Genomic DNA, 27,618 nt, shown 5'->3' on the forward strand with positions numbered 1-27,618 from the left:
CTGTATGTGCTGTTTCCCAGGGATGATTTATTAGAATGTCTACATTTAAGGAGTTTAATATGCCTCTCAAGAAATTGTCTAGTTCAGAAAATCACATGTAATATGTACATGGAAAATATACCTTTATCTTAAACATAAAAAGCATTTACTTTTATTATTTTTCCCATTCCTAGTAAATGTTGAATAGACATGTAAAGAATAGAAAAAATCATGTAAAAAGGACTGAAGTTATTCATCTGACATGTCTAATGTCTCAGTCTGACCTGGATGCATGGATGCATGCATAGTGTTGGAAGGTGAAGGGGAAGAAAAATTGCACTGAAAACCTCTTCTTTCTACTCCTATTTATTTTCATTTAAATCAGATCAAAGTGCATCTTCAAAGCTACTTTAATAATGTAAAAACAAGAAACAGTCTGAAATATAAGTCAGGAAGTGGGGAAGAACAGATCATATATTTGACCTTAGGGTTTTGAGGAAGATTGGGTGTTAACTGCATCTATAAGATTGTCTCAGATCTTTTCCAGCTCCATTAGTAGATCCAACCCCTCTTATTCAAATTAATACTTCCTTGATACACTGGCCAACCACTCTTTTCTGTACCCCAAACAAGGAAATGCTCATTAGTTGTTGGGGCTGAAGAAATCTCCCTGCTGCATGCTTCCTGTATGCAGTCTCAAGGTTACAAATGTGTTAACACCTCATCCTGCAAGAAGCAGAAGCCAAGATGGAATTAGACATGCAAGAGATCTACTGGAAAATGTCTGAAAGAGAAATAGAGGTAAAGTCGGAGAGGCAAGAAGAACTGTCAGACCATAGTACAGGGCTGACCCTGTGAAGGCAAGAGAGAAAGGACAGACAGCTGGGCTGGCAGTCTCAGACTGCAGCACAGCGCTAGGAAATTTTTGGCTAGGCTGATGGAGAGTCCTAGAGCCAACTTATCTAACATCTCACAGGTATGGGCCTGCCTTAGTACCCCTCTTTTGCTCAATCATTGGCTGAGAGTAGCCCAAGGGAAGCAAAACTTCAGAATAGATGGCATGGATTTGGAGTACAGCATCTAGGGCTAATTATTAATTATGGTCCCTACGACACAGCAGGAATTCTGAGTGGTGCATTTTTAAGGCCACCATAGCTATGGAAGCCCTAGTATAGCAGAAGACAGTGGATGAATAGTACAGTAGAGAAAGGAAGAGTGATGCTATCAGGTAAGGGAGGCCAAGACTGATTTGACACAGTTCTGCTCAATACCCAACTCACATCTCAAATGAAGGTTCAGACTGTTTAGAGGTTTCTGACTACTGAGTCCCAGACAAGTACCAATATCTACCAAATCAGCTAGTGTGTACTAGCTTGGAAAGCAAGCACTATTGACCACATTTTACCTAAAAGAAAATGTTATTCAGGTTTCAAACAACCAATTTTCAATCTGACTTTGGAGTTGCAGACATACCAACACAGTGAGTTGTCAACAAGAGACTAATCTGGCTTACAATGATATAGCCATTATCAGAGAACATCCAAGAGTGGGATAAAATATTTACCTTTACACAATTGATATTATTATGTAGCTGAAAAAATGCAATTAATTCTTCTAGAAATATCCATTAAGTGCCTTATGTGTTGTCAGGAATTGTCCCAGGTGCTAGAAAAATAGGTAGACATATTTGGAGCTATTCAAGAATGAAGAACTAAGAAAATGCAGGGAGACATTATAGGAGATAGATTTAAATTTGCAATACCAAAGGATACCTTAAGACTTTTCAATAATTCTGTTATACATTGTCTTCCATTGTGCTTCCCAGCCCTTTGCTCTTATAGCTATTGTCTCACTGATCACACTGTATTCTGGTTAGTTATGTATGGATTTCTTTCCCCTTGAGAGTTTGCAAAATCCCCAAGGGCTGAGACCATATGTATTAGTTCATAATTAAATAAATAACTCAACACTCATATATTTATTCAACAAAGGTTTTTTGAGTGTTTTGTGCCTGCTGTTGGTATCTGGGAAGTCCAAGATAAATAATGCCTATCCTCCAGCTCACGTAAATTAGGGAGAAAGATGAGGAGACATCAATATATTTCTGAATGGTGTATGCTATAGTAGAGGCATTTACTGAGAAAAGAAGGATCATGAGGAGAGGGTGTCAGTGAAAGGATTCCTCATAAAATTGATGATTCTTCAGCTGCATCATGACAGATAAGTAGTAGTTACCCAGGATTTTATCTCTAGTTTCCAGCACAAAACAAGCCCTCAATTCAGTTCTGCAAAATGAATGAATGGATGAATGAATGAATGTTGAATACAAAGAGTGTAACTGAGAGTATTTTCTCCTGGTCAGCATCTATTGCCCTTCTTCCTGTTAATAGCACCTTACCAATGACTCCAGAGGCCCATGACTCTGGCCTTTGCAATCAAATAATGAACAGCCCTCGCCAGTGACTAGTTCAGGAGACTGGACATAGTTGAACTTGGTACAGTGAGACTCATCTCAGGACCTACTTTAGCAGTCAGAGGATAGAATCTCTCTTTCTCAGTCTGGAGCATCTGGGGGTGTCTTGGTTAAGAGAAGTCTGCTGAGGGTGAAGTTCCATAGAGGAAGCAGAACTGAGAGGTGGAAAGAGAGAAACTGGGTCCTGGTAACATTGTTTTAGCTCCCAGATCCAGCAATACAAGAAGTAGGTCAATCCCTTAACTGTTCTTTGGATGATCGTTAAATTACCTTTTCTGGGGGCTATGTGTGGGGTGGGGCTTAAGCCAGTTTTAATTGGCTCTTCTATTACTTGTGGCAAAACGTGTGTTGACTGATGGAGATAAATAGCCATCTACAGTATAAGTTGCCTCACAGAGTATAGAGTTGCCCATTTCCAGAATGGTTCATGTAAAATCAAATCTATCAGAAAAGGAAATGCTGTATCACTGGAGAACCCTAAATCCTTTTTTGGCCTTGCTGATTGAGGCTAAGTTTGTGTCTATTACCTGAGCAGGGGAGAGAGAGAGAGAGAGAGAGAGAGAGAGAGAGAGAGAGAGAGAGAGAGAGAGAGAGAGAGAGAGAGAGAGAGAGAGAAAGAGAGAGAGAAAGAAAGAAAGAAAGAAAGAAAGAAAGAAAGAAAGAAAGAAAGAAAGAGACGGAGGGAGAGAAAGATGGAGGGAGGGAGGGAAGAAGGAGGAAGGAAGGAAGGAAGGAAGGAAGGAAGGAAGGAAGGAAGGAAGGAAGGAAGGAAGGAAGGAAGACATGAGTGGAAGAGAAACTGCACTATAACATTACCAGATTGGCCAGCCTCATTTCAGAATTACTATCTACTTCTTGTGAATGACAAACCAGAGAGAACTGACCCGCCAAGTTTTGTTAAAAAGAATTAACAAGTATGCACATTGGTTGAAAGAGAGGAGGCCACTGAGGCATAGCAGCTGAGAAAGATATTTTTATTTTTCCTCTTTCCTCTAAGTGCACCATCTAAAGGAGGAATTACTATCAAATGCAAACATCCTCACCACAGTGACAACCTTGGCAGGGACCAGAGGAGAAAGTGCCCACTGGCCCTGTTCCCAGAGGTTTGAGTCAAGAGGCCAGGAATCTGTGTAGCACATCTGGGGCAGGAGAGCAGACGTCTAATGGGGCAAAGCCTAGAACCAGAGAAGGTGCATTTTATGAAACGGAAATACAAATAAATAGCTGACACCAGAAGACAGAGTGTCTCCTGACTGTTTAGAAACCACTGGTCTCTGGTTCTATTTATAAAGATGACATGTTCCACAGAACCAGTTTTCCCTGTTACTAATCGAGGCCAAAGCATCAACATATTCCAGGCACATATGGGAAGGGATGAGATGTGGGTTCAGGGCTCCGACCTTCTTTAATGAATTCATTCTGCATCTGGGTCAGGACACATGCAGAGTGTACTTTTTACTCAGTAACTGGGGGAGACATTGATGCATAGTCTTCCTCTAGATTTCTAGCCCTTCTCACCTTCCTGTTAGTTTCCTCTTTCTTCTTTCTTGCCTGCCTACCACCCTTACCTCCTCCTCATTCTCTCCAGCAGAATGAACACTCCTGGCTGGTTAAGGGGCATAGATTCTGATCCAGGCTTTGCCCACCACTGGATATTCAATTTCAGACATCTTATTTAATCTCTCTGGACTCCAATGTTCTCATCTGCAAAATGGGCTTAGATAAGTGGTTACCTAATTCATGTTTCCCAAAATATGAAGAATTGGACTGTGTGAGTGGATATTGAAAACCCTGAGACATATTTCAGTAAAGAATCATATTCAACTTTGTTTTGCCAAGCATGGCTCAAATTCATTTGAGAATAAAATCTCTCTCTCTTTAAAAAAATTAATAACTTGTAGCTACATCTCACTATTCTATGGTTTGTCGGTTGAAAACTGCTGTTTTTGGCCAATACTTGGATTGGTTATCTAAAACATCTTTTTATCATCCTTCTATTTAGAGTGGTTAGGGACAAAAACTGTATTTCTCAGACTTCCTGCAGCTAGGCTTTTGCATTTGGATTACACTCTACCAGTAAGATGAACTCATGTGAGATGGGGAAAACGTTTTCATTTCTTGCCCAATCCTGACGGATACACTGACCTAGATGATCTATAAAAGTCTACTTCAACTCTATGGGATTTTTATGTTTTATCTCTTGGTCATACATTTTCTTAGGCAAAAAGCTCATTTAGATATCATGAATCTAGTTCATTTATTTTCTTCTGGGTCATAATAAATCCCTAGAAATAGACCCAGGACAAATCAAGAAAAAGTAAATGCTAGCTGGGATCCTCTTGCTCTAAAGTTTCCATCATCTTCTATAGCTCATTTCTGATTTAGTGGGACATAGTTCATCTTGGGTTCTTGCAGCAATTCTAAAAAGACAGACTTACTAAAAAAGGTGTAACTGTAATCATGATGCCCTATGGATCCTCGGGCCACTGTTCTGAGGCTGGATTGAGCTGGGCACACAGACTGTTTCCCTAAGCATCCTCTATTAATTTTGCAGGGATGATTGTATTTCTTTTTTTTTAATCACCCAGATTAATTTTTTTTTTTACAAATAGTTTATTGTCAAGTTAGTTTCCATATAACACCCAGTGCTCATCCCCACAAGTGCCCTCCTCCATGCCTATCACCCCTCCCCACTCCCATCAGTCCTCAGTTTGTTCTCAGCATTCAAGAGTCTCTCATGGTTTTCTTATCACATTCCAGGAGAAACTTTGTGGGTTTTTTTGTTTTTGTTTTGTTTCATTTTTTTTTTTTTGAGAGAGAGAGAGAGAGAGAGAGAGAGGAAGGGCAAGGGAGAGAGGATTTTCAAGCAGGCTCTATGCCCAGCATGGAGTCCAACACACAGCTAGCTCATGACTATGAGATCATGACCTGAGCCGAAATCAAGAGTTGGATGCCTACCGACTGAACCACCCAGGTGCCCCCTCCAGGAACATCTAAAATGCTGCTCCACTTAAAGAAGACAGCTTTAGGAGGGCAGAGATTTAGCTCTGGCTCCCTGATGACTTAGTAAGCAACCTTGGTCAAGACAAATAACCACTGTATCTCTTAGATTTTCTGGGTCTAAAATCAATGAAACAGCTTTTCCCTAGCTCCAAGTACTTTAGACAAATTGGAGACCCTATATGTAATATAGGAGTTTTAAAATTGAACGTGTCAGGAGGGTGTCGGAACCAAACCTACTCCTGACCTTGACTCCATGAAGGTTAAACATTGGGAGTTGGACTCATCAAAACACGAGATGAAAGAAATTTCTGGGTGGTTGGTCTTTTGGCAAAATTGTAAAATGGTTAAAATTTGTCTTTTTCTCCTTCCAAATGATAAAAGTTGGTTTCTAGCTTTCAGCACCAGAAAACTTTCCCTATTCTATTCTGCCTCCTAGAATTGTGCTGTGTTTTAGATTTGTCCTTTTCAGAGCAAGGAAAAATCACAAGCTCGTTTATCCCAAGGCTGTGGTTTTAACCCTGGTTTCTCATCAGTCCTGGATATCTTCAGAGAGCAAAAATGCCAGGGTCCCACAGCTAGAAACCCAACAGTTGGTCTTGGATGGGGCCCAAGTATTAGGCTAAAGCTTCCATGGGTTGAGAACCACCAGGGTATTGTTACCTAAAAGCACCTCTTCAAAGAGAATCACGGAAAAAGTTCCAGGGATCAACTAATCTTGTCCCACTCCTACTCAAAATTTCCATAAAGCAGATTACTGCCATTCACTTTTACTTACAAGCTTCAAGCTAACCAAACTGGAAGTACAGTTCTTGCCATAAATAAGAAACTCATAAAGTCTTGAAATAATGCCAAGTTTAGTTCAATGTGAAGTTTATATCTAGTAGCTGGTACCTTGTTCTGGAAATTCCGTGCCCATTCTGCCTCCTGGCTTGATTGTGCTCAATTATCCTATCCTTAAATATCCCCCAGAACCTGGTTTACATCCTTTGCCTTGTGTCCTGTTCCTCACCTAACTCTTCAATACTAACCTGATGACAAACACATGGGCTTTGAGTTAGATCTTGGTCATGTCTTGACTCTACAACTCGGTAATCAGAATTCCTTGGGACAATTATTTGAAGCCTTGGTTTCTTTGTTTGCAGAATAGGGATGATTTTACCTATTCTATCAGTTCAGACTTTGACACATAGTAAATATTCAACAATTGTAAGGTCCCTTTCCTCTCGAATCTCACTGTTTACTTTGTACTTATTTCTACCTATTATTTATATGACCCATAACCCAAACAGTTTTTAAAGGTAGGATTTCGAGTATCAGTAGAAAGATGTTTTAGGCACAGAAAGAACTTTGTGTTGCAGTTGAAATTATTAGCCTACTGGTCCCCAGTAAGTCTTAGTTCCCACCATAAGGGGTCTGTCCAAGGCATTCAGGGCAATGACAAGATGAAAGAAGCTAATGGATTCAGTGGGAGGAGTGAACTGAAGAAACCCCTCATAGTCACTAGTGGGAAGCTGAAAAATAAACCCTGGATATAAAGACCTGGAAAGGGCAGACCACCAGATGTCTAACTAGGAAGCAGAAATCCTGGCTAGAGTCTGTTTCAAACCACAGAATATGAATTTGGGGAAGAAAGCATTAAAAACAATAAATTACCAAATTTAAGATTCAACTGCCTCAAACTGTAACAACTTAGGCACTTGTAAAAGAGAAATATTCCAGATGGCAAAGTGGAAGGATGAATTAGAGAGAAGGAAGTGGCTAATATCCTGTCCAAGACTTTGAAGCAATACAAAGAGAACTTTCCTTGAAGGAACAGGCTAAGGGAGCCTGGTATTTCTAGGAAACAGAAATGGGGTACCATTTGATCATGGTCAGCTAGCCCCACTGTCCAGTCCTGGGTGCTTAGGGCTTAGGTTTTGTTTCAAACTGCTTTCCATCTTCTAGGAAATTCTGTAACAAATGGCTTTGGTGCCTTAGGAGGGCATCTACAATGACCACTTAACATGGCTAGGACTTTGATTTGACACGGTCCATCTAGCCTCACTGCTTAATTCAGGATCCCATGGTCTATGTATGATTTCAAATTGTATCACATCCCTTTTCATCTTCTATCTCCCTTTATACAAGGTCACTCCAGCCCTGGAACCAAGGAGATTGAATCTGAATAGGTAAAGGCAATTTTAACTTATTCCTTCACTGAAAACAGGAGAAGGAAACTGATTGTATCCTGCTCAAAAGGGCTTCTCAAAATATAGTCCTCAGATTGCATGATCTGACTACATGATGCCTCAGCATCACCTGGGAGAATGCAGCACCCCAGATGGTCTGTGGTGAGCCATAGGTGCTGGCTGGCCTTTGCTCCATAGGACGGGGTTTGTTAAAAATTGACAGGAATAAAGTTTATTTCAAGAAATACCAAGTTAAATTTAGAAAAAAATGAGAGGGTAAAATGATTACTATGCTTGGAAACACTTGGTAATTCAGGATAAAAATAAGTACAACACACCCAAATACAGGATGATAGTTCATGTAACCAACAGATATATCATTTGTCAGATCGCTTATGCCTGTACAAAAGGAGATATGACAGTTTGTGTGGCTTTGCTCTTGAGCTTCCAAAGTGTGAGAGTTGGCCTGACAAATTATGTTGCATCATATTGTACCGGCCTGCTGCTGGCCAACAGGTATGGTATGGACAAGATCTATGAAGGCCAAATGGAGGTGACTGGGGATGAATACAATGTAGAAAGCACTGATGGTCAACCTGTTGTTTTCACCTGCTATTTGGATACAGGGCTTGCCAGAAATACTACTGAAATAAAGTTTATAGAGCCCTCAAGGGAGCTGTGGATGGAGGCTTATCTATCCTTCACAGTAACAAATGATTCCCTGGTTATGGTTCAGAAAGCAAGGGATTCAATGCAGAAGTACATTGGAAGCACATCCTGGGTCTAACAGTTGCAGATTGTATGTGTTACCAGATTATATGTGTTACCTAATGGAAGATGCTTACAAGAAACAATTCTCTTATTACATAAAAGAACAATGTAACTCCAGACATGATGGAGGAGATGTTTAAGAAAGCTCACACTACTCTATGAGAGAATCCAACCTATAAGAAGAAGTCTAAGAAATAAGTTTAAAAAAGAGGTGAAACTATCCCCCCAAATGTCTCTTGCCCAGAATAAGGCTTGAGTAGTTCAGAAAGCAAGCTTCCTTAGAATTTTGGAGTGGGCTGCAGAGAGCTAATAAACCAAACCACAGTTTTTTATGAAGATTTTTCAGATAAAGACAATAATAAACTTATTCACCAAAGAGCTAAAAAAGGGGGAATGCAGCAACCCAAGTCTACCAAATCAAAACCTGCAATTTAACATGATCTTTGGGTGTTTCATATGTATGTTAAAGTTTAGGAAACAGCATACTACTAGATTTTATATGCAAAGAAGGAATATGGGCCTACCAAGATATCTGTATGCATCAGAAAGGACATTGCCCATATCCAATCATTTCAACAATACTGTACCCCATTGAGTCTACAAGTTCCTAATAGCATTGCCAAGGCCTTTTTCTCAATACTAACAATAAAAGGCCTTTTGGTCTGAAATTGGTTCCATAAGAAAAGGGTCATCCAGTGGTCAATCTCAGCCTCAGTTATTCTGTTCTATTTTCTCTCCTCCTGTCATGGGGCAATCCATACCAACTGAAGGAAAGTCATAGCATGAGAGAAAATTGCATAAAACTCTCTACTGGTTTGATACCAGACTCACAATAGATCAGATTCCTAATTGTAGTCTCACAGGGCTATTCATTCTCTGGCACCTGACTACATTTTAGAATTTATTTCTTGCTCTCTCTCTAGTACAGCCCTAGCCATTCTTTGGAATACACCAAGTTCATTCCAAGCTCTAAGCATTTCTGTTCATTCTTTCCTCCATGGGAATGCTCTTACTTCCTTTATGTCTTACCATTGCTGAGTCTTCATCATGTAGGTATCAGTACAAAAATCAATGCTTTCCTAGAAAGACCAACACTGCTACGCTATCTGAAATGCCACCCCACCTATTCTAGGTCTATCAGATTATTTTGTGTGATTTTCTTCATTGAATTTAATGTTATCTGGTATTCTAGTGTTTATATTTACTGATTTACTTCTCCCCTACCACATATAATATAAGCTTTAGAAGAGAAGATTCCTCTTCCTGACTGCTGATCCCCATTTGTCAATACCTGACAATGTATTTTTTCAGTGAATGTTTACTGAATGTGAGTGAATGATAGCAGTAAGGTGAAACTACTGGCTTTTCAGTTATCTGTGCATTCCTACTTTCTCTGCTCGATTCACCCCAATTATGCCTACAGATAACTTAGAAGGGCTTAGATGGCAAAACGTGAATCACTGATGCTTTAGGTCTGGCCCACAGGATTTAGACAGGTCACACTGTGGTCACTTTAGGGCTGTGTAGTATTTCAATTCAATACAGTTCTATAAACCCTTGTCCATGCACAAGGCACTATGGAATAAAGGCAAAATATAAACATAAAGCCAAAGGTATTACAGGAAGACAAAATGGCATTTACAAAGGTATAGAAGCAAGAAAGGGGGTTGGGAGAACTGCAAATTGTTTAGTGATATCAGGATGCAAAGTGCACAGTTTGGGCAGGCAGAAGGAAATAAGGCTGGGAAAGGAAACAGAGAGCTTATAATAATACATCTCCTTGAGATGCTGGACCTACTTTGTTTGAGGTTAGATGCAAATATCTCAAATTCTTTTTAGTCCAAAAGAGCCAGCAGTGAGTTTAGCTGAGAGCATGTTGTAACCTCTAGCCCTCCTCTGTGCTCCCTTTGGGCACCATGAGCATCATACCCAGCAATCTCAAAAGCCCTCACATGCTGGACCCATTAGGCACTGCATACTCCACTGTCTGAGTCATTTCCCCCCTCTGCCCATGGTGACAAACCCAGAGGAATTCTCCATTAATTGAATCTGAGATGACTCACTCTAAACCAGGGACTTGAAACTTGAAAATCTCAGCAGCAATACCTTGGAAGTGAGACTCTTGGTTTAAGTTGTCCAGCTTATTGTCTGGGGACCCAGTGGGTGTGAGAGGATACAGTGAGGGTATCTAGGGGGCAGGAGCTTTGGGTTTTCTCAGAGAGCTGAAAAGACAACAGCACCCACTGTATGTCATTGCTTGTTTAAACTCCAGCTGGTTGCCGAAGGCTAAAAAATGATATTCAAACACATTTTGTTTGGCACACCTATTTTGTTTACAATATTTGATGCAGTATTTAAAAATAAAGAGCTTTCATGTTAAATTATATATTTCTGGATTCTCTCAAAAATTTAAAGGATCTGGCAATAACCTACTCCAAAATGGGTTCCCTTTATACAGGCTGTGTGCTCCCAAGGTTTCCATGGTCTACACCCCAACTTTTACATTCTGATGCTCCTGCACTTATACTCAGAATGCTTCATTTGTTTATTGTCCCTTTTGGTCCCTGTAAGATTTGACTTTGCAACCCCTATTCTAAAGCCATCATCAAGAGGACAAACTCTTCTGATATTTTCAGTAACAGGAAAGGACCTCAAATTATTATCTTTCTGGAAAATTTCACCTGCTCAGTGCTGAGAAATTTATTAGAAAATAATATAATAAACAGGCATGAAAATGACCAATCTCTACCTCCACTTCTTCTCTCCTGGCAGAACACATAGTACTTATATTTTAGGCTGGGGTTTAGCTTCTTTATTGTCTTATGTTCTTCATCATAATTGCATCATGGTGTATATTTAACTGATGCCCAATAAATAGGTAAGGAATGAAATGGCATTGCTGCTCTAGGTCTTACGCATCTAGTACTCTCCCCCAGGAGACCTGACAACAGGGTATGACATTTTTTTTTCTCCATCTATTCCTGCTTTAATAGTCTCCTTCCTTCCATAGGTACTCACCTGCCTATTTTTCTTTTTATTTTTTAATGTTTATCTATTTTTGAGATAGACAGAGATAGAGCATGAGTGGAGGAGGGGCAGAGAGAGACAGAGACACAGAATCTGAAGCAGGCTCTAGGCTCTGGGCTGTCAGCACCATGAATCGTGAGGTCATGACCTGAGCTGAAGTTGAACAAATATTTAACTGACTGAGCCACCCACGCGTCCCCCATCTGCCTATTCTTCTAAAGCATTCCTTGACTTCTCCAAGTTGGAAATATTATCTTTCTCTTCTTTATTCAAAACTGTTACTTATTTATTATGTAACTTCTTCAGTTTTATTTCCCTCATGGGAAAAGTAATATATACTTCATAAGATCATTACACATATTGTGTCTGGATGTGCTGAAAATAACCATTGCAAACATGTATATATCACTTACTATATGTCAGGAACCCTTCCAAGTGTTTTGTATATGTTGACTTATGTAACCTTCACAATATTGCTGTAAAGTAGGTACTGATATTATAATCCCCATTTTACAGATGAAGAAGCTGAGGGAAAAAAATTAAGTAACTTGCTCAAAGTCACCAGCTAATAGGTGCTGGAGCCTGGCTTCAAACCTCAGAAGCTGGGCCCAGTATGTATAGCCCTAACCACTAAATAATACCGCCTCTCTTCTGGAGTGAGGTCTATAATACATGGCCATATTCTTTGTGTTCAAGTTTGAAAATTACCCTTCAACATTCATTCTTACCAGTGCTATTTTACATTGTTAGTTACATACAGCCAGGTTGAATCCTACTTGCTTTTAAAACTCTGACTAGCTGAAGAGAAAAGTGGGTAGAAAAGTCTCAAATAACATAAATATAACTAAAGGTGGGATCCACAGTCCTTCCTTCTTTTGCCTTATTTAGGCAGGAAATTCTTCAGGCAGAGAACACTTTTGAAAAACAGCTTTATCAGCAGATCCTTCCTGAGAGCTCTTTGTCATCCAGAAGTACCATACATCCAGCCTAGATGCAATACATCCTCGAGGCCAAGCAAAGACTTGGAACTATAAGAATGCAAATGGCATTGGTTTTCCATTTCATCATTTTCAGATATGGATCTATTTCCCATTCTTATCTGTACACTTTATTACAGACACTCTTATATTTGTCCTTAGTTTCTTCATTTGTGAAATGAAAGATTGGAAAAGACCATGAATGGCAAACAGATTTGCTTTTGTACGCCATATCTAATTGATTAGTTGTATTTGCCTTGGAGAACTGTAAGCCATAAGCTTGCAGTATATGAAGTATAGAAGTATGTGTCAGCATATTTTCCAAGAATTTGCCTCCCTGGATTAAATGACTCCCCAGACTCCGACCCAATTTTATGCTCATGTGAAAATAGCTACAAAGAGAAAAGAGAATAACAAAGCAGGAGATATGTATAAGATTTTTTTTAAAAGGACTATGAGGAAAAAGGGTATGTCTGTGTAATTACCATTTATACTGGAAGCAGTGAAGAGCAGGATTGATACTGCAGAAAATCCAATCAGTAATGTGGTAGACAAATATAAACATCATGTAGAGAAAAAGAACAAAGTGAGACTGGGGCAAGGAGTTGGGTGTCATTATAAAAAGGCAACATCAGGGATCTTTGTGGTGATGGAACTATTCTGTGCCTTGACTGTGGAGGTGGAAAATGGGCCAACACATTTAACAAAATTACATATAACTAAGTATGTATGTACACACACACACACACACAGGAATGAATACAAGTAAAACTAGGGAAATCTAAGTAAGATTGTTAGGCTGTAGAAATGTCAATATCCTGTCTGTGATGCTATATTGTATTTTTGAAAGATATTACCCTGGGAGAAAACTGAATAAAGGGTATATGGGATCCTTATGTATTATTTCTTACACCCGCATATGAATCTACAATGATCTCAAAGTAAAAAGTTAAATCACACACACACACACACACACACACACACACACAACTATAAAGATATTTAGAGAGAATAAGAGATAAGAAAATAGAGATCCAATACACAAATAGTGTTATAAAATGGAACTAAAAGTAATGAACAAAGATAAAAATAGATGAAAATGTTTCTATGTTGAAAAATGTCAGTATTAGTGGATTTAAAAGACTCCTCAAAATCTAGGCCTAATGTGAGAAAAGAAATTTATTCTTATAAATATTGTGTCAAACTTTCTATATTATGAGACTTGTAGCCAAAAATGACAACCAGATGAAGTATCTAGGAGCCAAGAGCTTGTGAACAGCCCTGGGGGCTACAGTGGAAATTCATAAGCCAGTAGCATTAATAAGCCCCTTTTTGATTTGATTTAGAGATTCCATTCCCCTTTAAAGCCATGTACTGGTGACAAACCTGAAAATGCTGCTGAATCACAGGTGCTGCATGAGGAACATTTGCACTGAGAGAGATTAGATAGTTCCCTACGATTCTGAAGGATTTCCTACCATTCATAAACGATTTCTTGAAAAACATAAAGGCAACTTTTACAGTTATTATTTAGACACAGACCTAGACACAAAGGAAATTCAATCATTCCTGTACCTGCCCCCAGAAACATTTCTTTAACCTTAATGCCATGTGTTCAGTTACGGATGTTTATGGACATGTGACAGACAGAATGGACTACAAATGTACAAAAATTGGGCATGACCCCTACCCCCAAACAGCCTCTTAGACATAAGCAAGTAAAAACAATAAAGGCTGTGATTTATTAGGTGTTACCTGCATTCCAGATACTGTACCGGTGTATTTATATATGATTTGATTTAATGATCTCAATGATTGTATTCAAGGCAGAACTGAAATTTTATTTCATGTTTGTGTGACCCAATGATTGTAATATTCTCTATGCTCACTGTCACCATTTTCAAGATGAAGGTCAAATCACAAAGCCACCATAATATCTTCTATGAACATGTACAGATTCATCATTCATTCATCAGTACATATGTATTGGCATCATCTATGTACCAGGCCTTATGCTAGGTCCTGGGACACACTAATGAGAAAAACAGACAAGAATCCATCCCCAAGGAGCTTCAAGTCTAATAGGAGAAGCTGTTATTACTCAAATGATCAAATTAATATATAACTGTATGTATCCATGGCAAGGGCAACAAAGAGAAAGATACACGTTGCTTTGAGAGAACATAGGGAACCAATTTAACTTAATCAGGGAATCAGAGAAAGGTTTTCCAAAGAAGCAACTCTTTTAAAGAAATCAGAAGAAGGGTTAAGAGTTGTCTGGTTGAAGAACGGAAGGAAAGCACTCCAAGAAGAGGAAACAGCAAGGGAAAACTCCTGTGTGGGTAGGGGGAAGGGATAGGGGCATGGAAATAAGATGGACTAAAACAAACAAACACAAATAGTAAATAAAATTTAAAGGAGAGAGAGAGAGAACTACTGTGGAGAGAGTGAAGAAAGAAGATTGGTACAAGAGGAGGGTAGGAACTTAGGAAATGCCAGGACATACCAAGTCTTGTGGTCCACATAAGGGGTTTTATCTTCATCCTAAGAGCAAGAAGAAGCCATCGAAAGGGTTTAAAAAGGGAGTGCTTAGGGACGTGATGGGTTTTGAATTTTCAATGAATACTTTTTTTTTTTTGTCTTCTATAGCCAAAGCTGTTAGTGTTAACTTCTCAGTTATAGTCTATCTTATAATGCTTATTATGACATCAAATGATAAAATGTTATCTTTCTAACTAGAGGGGTGACATCATGAAGGTTGGACTTATTTCTTAAACTATATTTTATTGGATTTAAGCTATCCAAATAATATGTGTGTTTACTGTTGTATTCCACTAATAAAGAGAAAATGCTGCCAATTAGACTTACCATTGCTTATAAATATCATCTCTATTCCAAAGATTTTAAAAATGTGAAATAATGCGCATCTTTAACTAATGGAATATTATACTTCCTTTGACACTCTTACAGTGCCTAACACAATACTGAGTTGGTCAAAAGTGAAGAGTGTTGCCCTTCAAATGAGGAAACTGAGTTTGTAACCAGTTCTGCCATGCACCTGAACTAGAATGACTTTTTGGGTCCCACTCCACTTTTCTATAGTATGGACCACGTAACTACTGAGGCTCCTCTCAGATCTACATTTTCTCTGTGCAACAGTTTCCTGTCAGCAGCTCTAGAAAGAAGGATTTGAGGCTTTTCTGCACTAGACAGAGTGCCTTTCAGAGAGGTACAGCACCCCCACACTTTTCCAGGTAAAAGATAGTAGGGAATGTTCTTGAAAGACATGCAGCCCTGAATTAGAGATAGAAAACTGAAGACTCAAGAAATACAGTAACCAAGGAAAGTTTCTGTTGGCCTCATGTTAACCAGAATATGGGAGCAGAGCATGGGCTATGCTATGATTTGAACTGTGTTCCCCTCCAAAAGGTACTGAAGTCCTAACACCCAGTAACTGTAGATGGGACCTTATTTAGAAATCGCCAGTCTTTGCAGATGATCAAATTAAGATAAGGTCATTAGGGTGGGCCATAATCCAATATGACTATGTCCTCACGAAAGGGGAAATTTGGACATAGAGACAGACGTGTACAGAATGAGGAAATGTGAAGTCCAGGGAGAATACCATCTGCAAACCAAGGAATGCCTGAGGCCACCAGAAGCTAGGAGAGGCATGAAACAAATTCTCCCTCACAGACCTTAGAAGGTACCAACCCTGCAAATGCCTTGGTTTTGGACTTCTAGACTCTGAATTTTGTTTAAGCAGCCCTAGAAAATTATTATAAGCTATTTCCCAAAAGAACTATATTACTACTACAGTGATTCAGGGTCTTTTACTTTCCATCCTCCTCTGCTTCTGATAAAGTAGCGGACTATCACAGACCAGGGATCAGAAATACATGATTGTTAAGAGAGTACAGTTTGTCCGTAACATTCTCTCACATCTGCTTTCTACACCTGACAATTCCTTCCCATGCCTCTTGCCTCAGGTATCAGCACCCAATTCTGCTTTCCCATAGCCAAGAATACCTTCCAGTGCCCTTCTCAGTCCTGTGGACTCTCTCAACCTTAATTCCATTCTGCATCCTCCCCTCTCATTGGCCTTGATTTCATGTGTGTGTTTAAAAATTAGTATTTAGCACCAGAAAGGGATGGAGAATTTTGCATCACAGATGATAAATCTTGTGGGTGTCTGACATAGAATTTTCTGATAGGTGAAACACCTGTCAGTATGCAAAGTGCATTACTTCCAGGAGCCATTCTGGTGAGCCCAGAGGACACTTACCATTTGGTTTGATGGTTAAGACAATGTGGGACTTCCTCCATCCAAAATCTTCTCTCTCCTACATTGGCTTTTCTTTTCACTTTGAATTAATAGTAGTCTATTTGTAGGTTGAAGGCCTCTGGAGGAACCCAATCCCAGTCACATCCATTAATAGGATCTCACCCATTAATGCTTCATAAATTGCTGTCCCCTCCAAGGCCAAGACTCTACTCCAACATGACTTCTTTATCCAGATCCATAGGGGAGGAAGGTTGATCTAGAAGATAGTTAAGGTCTCTGGCAGCTGTAAGACTAAATGATCCTAGGATTTCATTCTTGTTACATAATCGCTGCTCATAGCCCCATGTCCCCTATAGTCACTTTCTCTTCTAATTTCCAAAGCTTTCTCATTTCATACCTGACTCTGAAGTATGCCTAGAAATGGAGGAAATATTGAAATTCAAATTTTGTGCAATATCCAGTATGAAAAAATAATTATAAATATAGCTTTCATTTACTGAGAGCTCACTGTGTGCCTGAGTTGATGTTAAGTGTTTTATAAGCACTTTTTTTAAACCCTTGCTACAAGCCTAAGAAGTACATATGATTAGGAATCCAGTTTTATAATAAAGATTGAGGCTCACAGATTTAAAAACTTTTCTAAGATCAGATAGGAAGAAGCAGAAATGGCATTCATATCTAGATAGATCCAGGAGGTCATGCTCTTAATCACTATGCTATGCATTTCTGGAAATCAGAATGTGTTTGTTTATGGGTTAGAAAAATCTCCTTCCACCAGGGAACTTGAATCACTTCTGAAACTTAGGTAAGAGTTATCCGAATGCAGAGTTTTAACCTTATAGAATATCTCAGAAATTGTGTCTTTCCCCTCATTTCACCACTGAAATCTGAGGACTTCATCGACAAAACACTTCTCAGTGGATAAACATCTACAGATAAAATTCTCATTAAGTGCAAATTTCTGGTCTCCTAGGCCATGATACAAGAGAGGAGGAGAAGCTTGCCCTAATCCTTGTATTACTGGTTCCCAAAGCTGAATGAGCATCAGAATTACCTTGCAGGACAGTTAAAACACAGATAAAACATGGAACGAGCCTAAGTGTCCATCAACAGATGAATGGATCAAGAAGATGTGGTTTATCTATACCATGGAATACTACATGGCAATGAGAAACAATGAAATCTGGCCATGTGTAGCAACATGGATGGAACTTGAGGGTGTTATGCTGAGCGAAATAAGTCAGGCAGAGAAGGACAAATATCATATGTGTGCACGTATAGGAGGACTAGGAGGAACTTAACAGAGGAACAAAAGGGAGAAGAAGAGAGGAAATGGTGGGGGAAAGGGAGAGAGGCAAACCATGAGAGACTATTGAATGCTGACAAAAACTGAGGACTGATGGATGTGGGGAGGAGGGGGGGATGGGCATGGAGGAGGGCACTTTGGGGATGAGCACTGGGTGTTATGTGGAAACTAATTTGACAATAAACTATTTGAAAAAAAAAAAACACAGATCCAAGGTAATGATGGAGAAGTGACAATTTTCAATTCACTTGCATTTAAATGTTCATGCAATGCTCTGGGAACCACCTTCTGAAAACTCATGGTCTTTAAATCCAGAGGATGCTGTAATATTAGGTGAGTAGGCCTCTTACTCTGGTCATTGCATAAGAACTGGGCTTTAATACAGTGGTTCTTAGCCTTGGCTGCACATTGAAATCATCTGGGAGATTTAAAAACCCACCAGAGTCTGGTTTAATTGGTCTGAGGTATGGGTCGGTCATTAACTGTTTTACAAGTTCCTTACATGATTCTTATGTGCAATCAGTGTTGAGAACTTCTGTCTTAGCACTTCCAACTTTATGATTGTGGGTAAGTTATATAAACTCTTAGTGCTTCAGTTTTCTCATCTGCATAATGCAAATAATAATGGTAGTTAATGATTTTTGTATTATATGACTTAATAAATTTAAAATATTTAGAAATAGGTGCATCATTTAATAAATGTTATATAAATGTTGCCTGTAACTGTCATTGTAATTACTGTAGTTGTAATTAGTGTCTTCTTTCCTCTTTTTTTCTGTGTATTCTGATTTTCACCAACTGTTTTATATATGGACAAGATTTTAAGTTTTTTTCTAATGAGCTATATATTAAGCCATCAAAATTAAGTAGGGCCAACTGGCCCACATTTCCTTCTCCCCTAGTAAAAAGCAACCACTTTGTTCTTACAGTCATCACTGTTTAGTGGAAAGAGCACTTTCCATTCTTCAGAATGAGAGCTTTATTTCAGGCCTTTTTATACTATTCCATTGAGTTATATGTCTATCCATATGCTAGTATGACATTGTTTTGATTAGCATAGATATGTACTAAGTGGTTTTTTTTATTTTTAAATTTTATTTAGTTCCAAGTTAATTAACTTATACTGTAATAATTATTTCAGGAGTAGAATTCAGTGATCCATCACTTATATACAACACTCAGCGCTCATTCATCCCAACAAGTGCCTTCCTTAATGTCCATCACCTATTTAGCCCATCCCCCCAACCCAACACTCCTCCAGCAACTCTCAGTTTGTTATCTGTATTTAAGATGTCTCTTGGGGCGCCTGGGTGGCTTAGTCGGTTAAGCTTCCGACTTTCGCTTAGGTCATGATCTCGCGGTTCGTGAGTTCGAGCCCCGCGTCGGGCTCTGTGCTGACTGCCAGCTCGGAGCCTGGAGCCTATTTCAGAGTCTGTGTCTCCCTCTCTCTCTGACCCTCCCCTGCTCATGCTGTCTCTCTCTCTCCTAGAAATAAATAAAACATTTTAAAAAAAAAGATGTCTCTTGTGGTTTGCCTTCCTCTCTGTTTTTATCTTATTTTTCCTTCCCTTCCCCTATGTTCATCTGTCTTATTTCTTAAATTTTGCACATGAATGAAATCATATATTTATCTTCCTCTGACTTATTTCACTAAGCATTATACTAAATTTTAAAATCAGAAATCATTAGTCCTCCAACATTGTTCTTTTTCAAAATTGTTTTAGCCATGCTTATTCCCGTGTACTTCTATATCAATTTTAGAACCAGCGTGCTAATTTCTGAAAAGATGCAAACAGGGATCTGAATAGTAATTTCATTGAATCTGTCAATAATTTGGGGACATATTGTTATCTTAACAGTATTAAGTCTTCTGACTCATGAATGTGACATTTCTTTCCATTTATTTAGTTCTTTTAGTTTCTTTCAGCAATGTTTTATGGTTTTCAGATTATAAGTGTTTCTAATTTTTATTTATTTTTTTTTACTGTTTACTTATTTTTTTTTGAGAGAGAGGGAGAGAGAGAGACAGAGTGTGGGGGAGGGAGGGGCAGAGAGAAAGGGAGACACAGAATCTGAAGCAAGCTCTAGGCTCAGCACTGTTAGCAAAGAGCCTTGACACGGAGCTCAAACCCATGAACCCTGATTCATGATCTGAGCAAAAAAAACTGGTCATTTAGCTGACTGAGCCACCCAGGGGCCCCTAGATTATAAGTTTTGTAGTATTTTATTAGATCAATTGTTACATGTTTTATTTTTTGTCTTCCGTTTATTCTTTTTTAAACGTTTATTTATTTTTGAGAGAAAGAGAGTGTGAGCAGGAGAGGGGCATGGAGATATAGACAGAGGATCCAAAGTGGCTGTTTGCTGACAGCAAAGAGCCTGATGCAGGGCTCAAATTCACAAACTGTGAAGCTGAAATCAGACACTTAACTGACCGAGCTACTCGGGCACTCCTCTATTTATTCTTTTTGATACTAATATAAATGCAATTGTTTTCTTAATTTCATTTTCAGATTGTTCGTTGATAATGCATAGAAATGCAATTGATTTTTGTATATTGATCTTATGTCTTGAAATTTTAGTGAATTTACTTATTATTCTAATAGTTTTTTAGTGGATTCTTTAGGATTTCCTGCATAGAAGGTCATATCATCTATAACTAGAGATCATTTTATTTCTTCCTTTAAAACTTAAATGTCTTTTATGCTGAGCAAAATAAGTCAGGCAGAGAAGGACAAATGTCATATGTCTGCATGTATAGGAGGATTAGGAGGAACTTAACTGAGGACCATGGGGGAGAGGAAGGGGGGAAATGGTGGGGGAAAGGGAGAGAGGCAAACCATGAGAGACTCTTGAATGCTGACAAAAACTGAGGACTGATGGATGGGGGCGGGGGGAATGGGCATGGAGGAGGGCACTTGTGGGGATGAGCACTGGGTGTTATGTGTAAACCAATTTNAAGCAAAGCACCAAGAAGTATCTATAGAATATCCTTCCTCTTGATACTCTGGTTTTGATCCTTATACTATGGTTATGTAAAATGTTAACATTGGGGGAAACAATTATTCTAAGGAATAAAATTAATAATGATTTGGCCTTTAAAAAAAACTTAAATGTCTTTTTAAACTTAAATGTTTCTTCTTTTAAAACTTAACTTAAATGTCTGTTTAATTTTCTTGCCTAATTGTGCTGGCTAGACCTTCTAGCAGAATGTTCAATAGACATAGCAAGAGCAGGCATCCTGGTCTTGTTCTTGATCTTAGAGTGAAAGCATGGACTCTTTCACAATGAAGTGTCATATTTACTGAGGTTTTTTGTAGACAACCTTTATCAGGTTGAGAAAGTCCCTTTATATTTCTAGTTTGGTAAGTGTTTTCTTTTTCTTTTTTATGAAGGGGTGTTGATTTTGTCAAATGCTTTTTCTCGTTTATCGAAATGATCATGTGGGTTTTATCCTTTATTAATAAGGTATCTTACATTGATATTCACACGCCAATACCTGTATATATCAAGCTACTATTAAAAAAACAACCAACTTGGGGCGCCTGGGTGGCTTAGTCGGTTAAGAGTCAGACTTTCGCTTAGGTCATGATCTCGGGGTTCGTGGGTTTGAGCGCCGTGTCGGGCTCTGTGCTGACTGCCAGCTCAGAGCCTGGAGCCTGTTTCAGAGTCTGTGACTCCCTCTCTCTCTGACCCTCCTCTGCTCACGCTGTCTCTCTCTCTCTCCTAGAAATAATTAAAACATTTAAAAAATTAAAAAAAAAACCAACTTTTTATTATGTTATTATAAATTTCCAACACATAAAAAGTAGAGAGAATAATATAATGAACCATCAGTTTCAATTATTACCTACTCTGGGACCAATCTGATTCATCTATATGCCTTGCTTAGCTCTGCCACATTCTAATAATTTTGAGGGAAATCCCAGAAATTATATTTTTCATCTGTTACTATTTATGTATGTATCTCAAAGGTGCAAGAATATTTAAAATTGTCATATCATCATCATCATATTTAAAAGCAATAATTCCTTAATATCATAAAATGTCCAGTGAATAAATCTCTTTAGTTAACAAATTTGACTCAAGATCAAAATAAGGTCTATATATTAAAATTGATTCACATGTCCCTTAACTCTCATTTAACTTTTTGGATCACCTTTCCACATCTTCCCAACTCTTTTTTTGCATGAGAAAAGTAAGATAATTTGCCAATGCTTCCCACTGTCTACATATTACCAATTTTATCCTTATGGTATAGTTTAACATGCTCCTCTGACACTATATTTCCTGTAAACTGTTAGTTAGATTTAGAGATGTGGTCAGACCCAAGGTTGATTTTCTAAGCAGTGTTTCACCATAGGTAATATTGTCCCATTTTATACTTAAGAGACACATAATATCTGATTGTTCAGTTTTTGTTTTGTTAGTAGCTATTACTACTCACTGCCTAGATTCATGTGTTCATTAAGGCTTTCAAAGTAGTTACAGTCTAATTTTCCTTCTGTAAGTAATATTTTCATTCCATACAAAACTAAAGGGTGTTTGAGGGAGTGGACTGGAATTTGTTGGAAGAATTTTTCGGGTATTTCCAGAAACTAAAGCTTCATGAAGGGTTGTCAGAGTCTTAAAAACTATTAAGCAATATGGAACTTCTCTCTATTACCTCCCCAAGCTTGCCTCCATTCCTCTCAACTTAACTTGTTTAGTTGTTTCATAGCCAAATATGGTTGCCCCGTACTTCCTGAATTTATATTTCCACAGCCAAACAACATGCAGAGATATTGTGCAAGGATGTTTCAATGTCATATCCCCTAGCTGATATATTCTGATTACTACAGTTTAGACCAACTAGCTATGACTATTAATACAATATGCAAAGTCACACAGTTCAAATATGTCCACCTGTGGATCAGGTCAGGGAGAATTCTTAGAGAAGAAGTGTATGCTTCTGTTTTCTTTTTTCTTCCAAAATTGTATTTAAATTCTAGTTAGTTAATATATAGTGCAATATTGGTTTCAGGAGTAGAATTCAGTGATTCATCAATTACATACAACACCCAGTGCTCATCATAACAAGTGCCCTCCTTAATATCCATCACACACCTGCTAACCTCCCTCCATCAACCCTCAGTCTGTTCTCTATCTTTAAGAGTCTCTTATTGTTTATTTCCCTTTCTCTTCCCTCTCCTCTCTCATGTTTTTTTTTTCTTAAATTACATATATGAGTGAAACCATGTGGTATTTGTCTTTCTCTGACTGACTTATTTTGCTTAGCATAATGCACTCTAGCTCCATCCACATCATTGCAAATGACAAGAAGAAGTGGGTGTTTGGACAGACCTTCCAAAACACTGGTTATTGGTATCTCCTCCTTCCATGTCAACCCATGGCTTCAAACCACCATTTTTATACACTAATAAATTTCTCTCTCCTCCCTTATTTTAAATAAGCTTCAGATTCTCATATAAAATTTCCAACTAAAATATCTCCTTAGAAATACTGTAGACCCAAATCTTAACATGTCAAAGACTGAACTCATCACCTTACCACCCAAAAAATTGATCTGCCTGCTTTATGCCCTATCTCAATGAAAGTAATCATAATCAATGCCTTGAGCCATATTAAAAAATGTGAGAATTGACCTAGATTCTTCACTCTATTATTCCCATGTCATCCCTCTTAGCACCACGCACTCAAATTCTATGTCCTTTAATATCATTTGCTTTGTTCCCTCTACTTGATTCCCACTAATGGCCAGTGCTCTAGTCAGTAGCCATTGTTTCCAACCTGATTACTGCTATAGTCTCCTACCTGGGTTTCAAAATGGTTCTTCTCCCTTTTACTCTCTACACTTCTCATAAAAGCCATCTTCCTAAAGCATAGTTTTAATCATTTCATTATGCTGATTAAATTCCTTCAGTGGGCCACCAGAGCTTTTAGAATAAGATTTCAAATTCCCTGTCTTAGCAACCAAAATTCTTCATTATCTGTTTCCTGACGACTCCTCCAGCTTTGCTCCCATCACTTCTTCACAGTCAACGTATTGTCTAGTCATCCAGAAGCATTTTTAGTTTCTCAGATTTGTCAGGTTATTTCATGCTTCTCTACTTGCTTCCCCTGACCTGTTTCCACTGTGAATATTTTCATCCAACTAATAACTAGTGTCTCTTCAAAACTCAACCAAGAAGTTCAACTTTCATCTTCTGTGAGAAACTTCCTAGAGGACACATTTAGCTTGATTTTTATCTCCAAAATTTAGCCCGGTTCCTGGTATAGAGTAGGTGTTTGATACATGTTTATAATATAAGTAAATTACAAACCTACAGATTTCAGGCAAAAGTGCCTGGGCTTGTTGCAGCTCCATTTTCTCAGACATTCTAAGCAATAACTACCCCCCTGCTTCTCAGTCAACACATGTTTCCCCCAAGACTCTTCTGATGGTTCTTTGAGCTCTGTGTATTGCAGTTCATGGACCATAGGCTGAGAGGAATGAACCAGTTAGCTTTGACCGTCAGCACTGCTTCTGAGTGCCAATGCAGACAGAAGAAGCCCAAAAAGGCAAAGAAAAGTGTAAACAGATTCATGGAATCTCCAAGAAATACAATCAATGCTTCCTTGCTTGATCAAAGAAAATACAAAAATGAAGGACTGATCTTTTGTAGTCTAGAATTACAGTCTTTACTATGAAGTCTTTGCTGATACCTGCAGCTCACACTGTTTACTTTCTTGACCATCTAGGACAACTCTCTATTTCTGTTATTTATTTTACTTTTTTATTTTATTTTATTTTATTTTATTTTATTTTATTTTATTTTATTTTATTTTATTATTTTATTTTACTTTTATTGGGAGACACAGTGCACACGTGCAAGCAGAGGAAGAGCAAAGGGAGAGAATATGAAGCAGGCTCTACACTGTCCACACCGAGCCTGATGAAGGACTCTATCTCATGAACTGAACCGTGAAATCATGACTTAAGCCAAAATTGAGTCTGATGCTTAACCGACTGAGCCACCCAGGTGCCCTTCTGTTATTCATTTTAATAATTGACTACAATTTGTGTAACTCTTTACCTATCATCTAGTTTTCCACAGTTACATGTAAGCAGTTTATAGAAAACACACACACACACACACAAACATAGCATACTTCTCAATGTGAGAAGTACCAAAAACCTATGGAAGGATAAATAGAGTTTTTCTAAGAAGAAGGGATGATTCTAGAACCTATTGTGTCTAAAGTAAAAAACCAGCAACAGTAACTATTGAAAGGTGATTTGTGAGTATATTAAAGGTGAATTTGTAATCATCAAGAGGCTACTTAAATTCACAAAGGATAAATTATGTTAAATGAACCTAATTGTCTTTTCTAACTGGTAAACTAAATTATAACAATTCATATTCATCTAGGATTTTATAATACAAAGCAATTTAAACTGTTCTCAGTGAGGTACCATAGTATTATGGAAAGATAATATATTTTTAAGCAAAACAGATATGAGTTTGAATCTTGGTGATACATTTCTTCTCTGAGCCTCTTTTCTTCATCTGTATGTTTAAAACATATACAACAATAAAAGATAATCTGTGTCTCGATCCAGTTACTGAAATAAACAATATCTTCATTTTATGGAGAATTTATTCTAACTATTACCATTCTTTTTTTTTTAATTTTAATGTTTTTATTTCTGAGAGAGAGTGAGAGAGAGAGAGAGAGATCAGGGGAGAGTCAGAGAGAGAGAGGGAGACACAGAATCTGAAGCAGGCTCCAGGCTCTGAGCTAGCCGTTAGCACAGAGCCCGATGTGGGGCTCGAACCCACAAACCATGAGATCATGACCTGAGCCAAAATTAGACGCTCAACCGACTGAGCCACCCAGGCACCCCTAATTATTACCATTCTTAATTTTCTCAGTAAACAGTGAAAAATGTAATAGTGTTATCTCTTTTTTGCATATGAGAACATCCAGGGTAGGTTTAATTTTTCACATGTCACCTAACAAGTTCGTTAAAGTACAAAGATATGAATCCCTGTTCTCGGTTATATGCTTTCCCTTATGCCATGGAGAAGGGAGATAACTTCATTTCCTCATTTCTTAAGCATGTATATGAAATGGTAAAGAACTAAGAACTGAATGATATTACAGTATGGAGAGTTTATAGCTATTTAATTGACTAGACCTCCATAATGTTGATCAAATTTCATCTGGATGGGGATAGGGTACACTCTCTTTCACCCCACAGATCTCCGGAGTGGCCTATCTTCTTCAACAGTTTAATTAACTTAAATAAAAGGAATTCTGATTAAATATGTAAACAGAGAATGCAACAAGTAGGCAATATGCTGGATATCAAAATCCAAACTTATTTTAAAATAAATAGGTAAGAATAATGAGTCAAAATAATGAAACCAATTTTACCAGAGATCAAAAAAAAATCCTATATTTATGATTTAAAAAATTTAACATGCTCACTTCAACAGCACATACGCTTATATTGGAATGATATAGAGAAGGTCAATGTGGCCTTTGTGCAAGAATGACACATAAATTTGTGAAGTCTTCCAAGTTTTTTTTTAAATTAAACTTCATGAGTACAGAATTGGGAACACATGGTTTAACAGCAGCGAATATGAAAACAACTCTATGATTTAAGTTGATTCAATATGAATCAGTAATATGGCAAATCTATCACTTAAACTTTGGTTCCGTTAAAAAAAGTTCACACACAATAAAGATGATGGTCTCAAAGTGTTCTGGGCTGGTCAATCGTAACCTGCAATTCCACATTTAAATCTAAACATCAGAGGCGCCTGGATGGCTCAGTTGGTTGGGTAACTGACTTCCTCTCAGGTCATGATCTCATGATCATGAATTCGAGCCCCACGTCAGGCTGTGTCCTGGCAGCTCAGAGCTTGGAGCCTGCTTCAGATTCTGTCTCCCTCTCTCTCTGCCCCTCCCCTACTCATGCTCTCTTTCTCAGAAATAAACAAATGTTAAAAATTAAAGGAAAAAAGATATAAACATCATATTTTGAAAAGAACCTTGACAAACTAAAGGCCATCTGGAAAGCATTTCCAGAATAGTGAAAAGCTGAAAATCTTATTAAAGAAATACCTTGGAGATACTGGGGAAGTCTATACCAGAGGAAAGAAAACATGTGGGAAACATAATGAGAGATCCAATTAGAAGAAAGATTTTACTTAGTCTGTGTAGATCCAAATAGTGGACCAAAGACCATGCAAGGGAGACATCTCTCAGGGCAAACTGATGGAAGTGAATGACAGTGAAATCTACCATTTACCAAGCACAAAGCTAATATGTATCTTACATACTTTATTTCTCACAAAAGCCCTTTAAGTAGCAAGCACTGCTCTTCTATTTAAAGATTTTTTAAAAATCAAGCTTAAAAAATTAAAATAACTTGCCAACGCCCTAAAACTAGTAAGTTCCCAATCAGGGATGAATCCTGACAATGCTATGATATAGGTTTAATTTCAGTTACAAAAACAAACAAACAAACAAACAACCTGAATTACCAAATTTGTTAAAGGTCAAAGGTAACTAAACGGTTACTTTAGTTTAGTTAGTAAATTAAACTAAACAACGGAACTGACTTAATAAGCACT

General features: G+C 38.1%; 1 non-coding gene and 1 pseudogene across 1 annotated transcript; both read left to right on the top strand.

Annotated features, from left to right (window-relative positions):
- Positions 1-726: 726 nt before the first annotated feature.
- On the top strand, positions 727-8,704 carry LOC120227506 (annotated as a pseudogene).
- Positions 8,705-26,456: 17,752 nt separating this feature from the next.
- Positions 26,457-26,563, top strand: LOC120227507. Its single transcript, XR_005527266.1, has one exon. It is a non-coding gene; the product is annotated as a U6 spliceosomal RNA (small nuclear RNA).
- The last annotated feature ends 1,055 nt before the right edge of the window (positions 26,564-27,618 follow it).

The sequence above is a fragment of the Hyaena hyaena genome, unplaced genomic scaffold (genome assembly GCF_003009895.1).
Source record: "Hyaena hyaena isolate Hyena2069 unplaced genomic scaffold, ASM300989v1 scaffold_2428, whole genome shotgun sequence".
Lineage (NCBI taxonomy): Eukaryota > Metazoa > Chordata > Mammalia > Carnivora > Hyaenidae > Hyaena > Hyaena hyaena.